The following is a 3920-nucleotide window of genomic DNA, read 5'->3' on the forward strand; positions in this document are numbered from 1 at the left end:
AATTATAATTACTTTAAGATTTTAAAATCATGTTGAAAGTGAATAAGTTGTTAATAATTGAGATGGAAGTTTCCTTTGTTCTATTCCAAACAGGTCAAATACTTTTTAAGTTTCTTCTCAATTAAATTTTCTTGACTGCCCTCTAAAATATACATTCCAAAAGTTCATATAAATTTATTGAAGCTGTGTTTGGTGAGAATAATCCGCCTAATATAATTAAGATTATATTATAAAATTGATGATTTTATTTGATATAATTTTAGACATATAATCTGATTATAAAAGGTAATAAATTTTTATAATCTGAATTAGATGGTGATAATCTAAATTACAAGGTTAATAGTATATAATATGTACATTTCAATCCTAAGATTTAATATGTCAAATATATTCTTAGTTCATTTCTTATACCAATAGATCGTTGCTATCATCGTCGGCCGCCAATTGCTGTCGTTGTCGTCTACGTGATGCTTCATATTTAGACACATTCTTTATTACCGTCTGTTTTCATTATTTTCTCCCAAATTGATTTATTGGCAAAAGGTGGAACCGTCACCCTAGCGGCCCCTGGCCCCGACCCCACAAGATTCCAGAGGGAGTAAATCACGGTTAATGCTGGGCAGGATAGGTGACTGGGGGTCGAAGGAATTTTTGGCGCAGCAGACCAGGGTTTTATCCCCGAGTGCAACTGGCGACCTTCGACCCCACGACTTCAGTGGTAAGCTGTAGGCACCTAACCAGCTGATCCAGTCCGTGGGGGCCTCCTAAATTGATTATTGATGTAAGTGTTGGAGGGTTAATATTGATGATATCTCGTCTAGCCCAATATTAACGCTATAATACAGGAAAACATGAACCTTATCCTCGCTTTAAACTAGAAAAAGGATGATGGAATTTCTGAATAGCGTCTTAAAACTGCCATTTTTAATTAAAATCTAAATTTCACCTGCTAAAAGTTTAATATTTTTAATGACGTTCTGTAGCATAACGCCAGGCTTAATTGCGCTATATATACACACACGCTGCACTTATTCCCACCAAATTAGAGTTAAGATTTAAGTTTTATTGATCGCAAACAAGAGCGGAAATGGCAACTCGTCAAGTTATGTCTATTTGCGCTCCCATGATTTCCGCCCTCCCTCACCGCCCGATGATCGTTGCTGCCGTCGAGCAGCGTGGCCGACGGACGTTCCGGCGAACTCTGCACGTCCGATCATGCAGTGTCACTAGTCATGTGGCTCCCTTGCGGCGGTCGGGGAATTATCACCCAAGCCTATGGACGGACAAGACTGTGCAATACCTCACGAGCACCTCCACAGTATTCGAGTGTAGTCGTTGTCGGTCGATTGTCGAAATTTTCTGTGTAACCTTGTTTTGTTTTCCGCAGTTGCAAAAAGAAGAGGAACGTGAGAGAATAAATGTATTGAAGGAGCAGACCAGGAGGCTGATACGTAAGAAGCAGCAAGTAGCAGAGCAACTTCAACTGATCGACCACCTGCAACAGCTTGGCGTGGCTTACCACTTCAAAGACGAGATTGCAAACGTTTTAAGTCGTCTTCATGATTCTTTAGACCATGTGAGCTTGCAGCTGAAGGACGATCTGCATGCCACATCGCTGCTCTTCAGGCTCCTGAGAACGAATGGCTTCTCTGTTTCACAAGGTAATTAATCAATGATCACTAATTAATCAATCTATCGCTTCACAGTTCTGATCATGCATGTTTGTTGCTGTATGCAAAATTAATTACTTAGATTTGTTCGAGAGATTTAGAGACGAGAAGGGAAACTTCGAAGCTCGCTGTGAGAATCAGATCAGAGGACTTCTGAGTCTGTACGAAGCTTCCTACCTCGAGAAGGAAGGAGAGACTTTGCTGAAGGAAGCCATGGATTTCGCAACAGAGCAGCTGAAAGGATTCATGGAGGAGGGATCTGTTCCCGAGGCTGGCGGTTTCAGAGAACAGGTCGCCCATGCGCTACAGCTTCCACTGAATTGGCGGCTGGAGAGAGTGCAGCACAGGTGGTTCATTGAAGCATGCCGTGGCGACGACACCATCAACCCTCTCTTGCTGGAGTTTGCTAAGCTCGACTACAATCTGGTTAAGGACATGTACAAGAGTGAACTCAGAGAGCTGTCCAGGTATATCAATTGCAACCAAGCATATATACTTTCGAAGTTTTTATAAATAACAATTTCAAATGCAGATGGTGGTCGGGGCTCGGGCTTGCAGAGAATTAAGCTGTCATTTTTCAGAGACAGATTACCTGAAAACTATCTGTGGGCACTTGGTTTCACTTATGAACCAGAAAGCTGGAGATGCAGAATGATTCAAACAAAGATCATCAGCTTGCTTACATTGATTGATGATATTTACGACGTCTATGGAACCTTGGATGAACTCCAACTCTTCACTGATGCCGTTGACAGGTGACAAGCATTCACCATCATCGACATCAAGTCATGTTTATCTCAACTATCTAAGATCGAGTGAGTTTTGTTGCAGATGGGACTTAACTGCCATGGAAAAGCTTCCAGAATACATGAAATTATGTTTCTTTGCAATCTTCAACCTAGTGCATGAAGAAGGCTATCGGGTGATGAAGGAGAAGGGCTTGGACATTGTGCCTGACTTAAAGAAAACAGTAAATTATAAACACTAATTCAATTTTCTCCATTTTCTTCTTCTTCTTTGTTATTGAATGAGTTGCTGTGGGTATTAAATTTTCAGTGGGGAGATCAATGCAAATCATATTTTGAGGAAGCAAAATGGTTCCACCATGACCAAACCCCTAAGCTCAAGGAGTACATGGAGAATGGATTGGTATCAATAACTGGTCCAATCATTCTATCTCATGCTTACTGCGTGGCCAAAGATTTAACTGGAGAGGCCTTGAAAAATTTTCACAGTTACCATGAGATCACAGGCTCCTCTAGCATGCTTTTTCGTCTTTACAATGATATGGGCACTTCCACGGTAGTTTTATATACACAAACACGTTAATTGTATCTAGTTGAAGTAATCAAACTCATTGGAATCAAACAACATTTACTTTATTTACTACAGGATGAGCTAGAAAGAGGCGACGTGCCAAAATATGTTCAATGCTACATGCACGAGAAAGGTGTCTCAGAGGAAGTGGCACGTAGGGAGATAAGAGAATTGATGAGGAAATATTGGAGAGAATTGAATGCATCTCTTAGTTGGGATTCTCCATTAGAGGAGTACTTCATGAATATTCAAGTTAACATCCCACGGACGGCTCAGTTCTTTTATCAGGATGGGGATGGTTATGGCAAGGCGTATGAAGAAACTAAGTCTCAAATCATTTTGCTGCTCCTCAAACCTATCCAAATTTAGAATGAATTCATATAAAATTGTACCCTCTAGAGGGATATATAACGTATCATCGAATTAAATAAATGAAAAGTTTTCTATTGTTCTATTGTTTCTTATATCAACTTCAACAAATTTGGCAAATACTTAAAGCTCCATTTTGAAAACTCCATCGAGAACAACATTTTCATTACAAGCTATTCATGTTATAGATTTGAACATTAACCTCGAGTATTAACATCGCATTTGATGCGGATGATTTGAATTTAAATACTTGTTTGGTTAATGTTCGAAGAAGTTTTTGTATTAATAATATTTTTTATAGTGTCGTCGTTTATTTCCATGTTTTCTAGTATTCTTCTAAAACAACAGGTTTTAGAGGATAATCGCTATCCTCATCGAGGTCAATTGATATTAGTGTAAAAAGAAGAATAGGGAGAGAGCAAGAAATAATATAAGAGTAATAAAATCTATTGTTGATTGATATTTGCCCTACGGACAATACAATATATAATGTTCAAAAAATACTTGATCATTTGATCAATTAATAAATAACATAATTATAATTATTCTAATAATTATAACAAA

General features: G+C 38.6%; 1 long non-coding RNA gene and 1 pseudogene across 1 annotated transcript; both read left to right on the top strand.

The window, feature by feature from the left end:
* Positions 1–1147: 1147 nt before the first annotated feature.
* On the top strand, positions 1148–1429 carry LOC121977760. The gene is made up of 2 exons (XR_006111033.1): positions 1148–1318; positions 1388–1429. It is a non-coding gene; the product is annotated as an uncharacterized LOC121977760 (long non-coding RNA).
* Positions 1430–1453: 24 nt separating this feature from the next.
* LOC121978437 lies at positions 1454–3356 on the top strand (annotated as a pseudogene).
* The last annotated feature ends 564 nt before the right edge of the window (positions 3357–3920 follow it).

The sequence above is a fragment of the Zingiber officinale genome, chromosome 4B, assembly GCF_018446385.1.
Source record: "Zingiber officinale cultivar Zhangliang chromosome 4B, Zo_v1.1, whole genome shotgun sequence".
NCBI classification, from domain to species: Eukaryota; Viridiplantae; Streptophyta; class Magnoliopsida; order Zingiberales; family Zingiberaceae; genus Zingiber; species Zingiber officinale.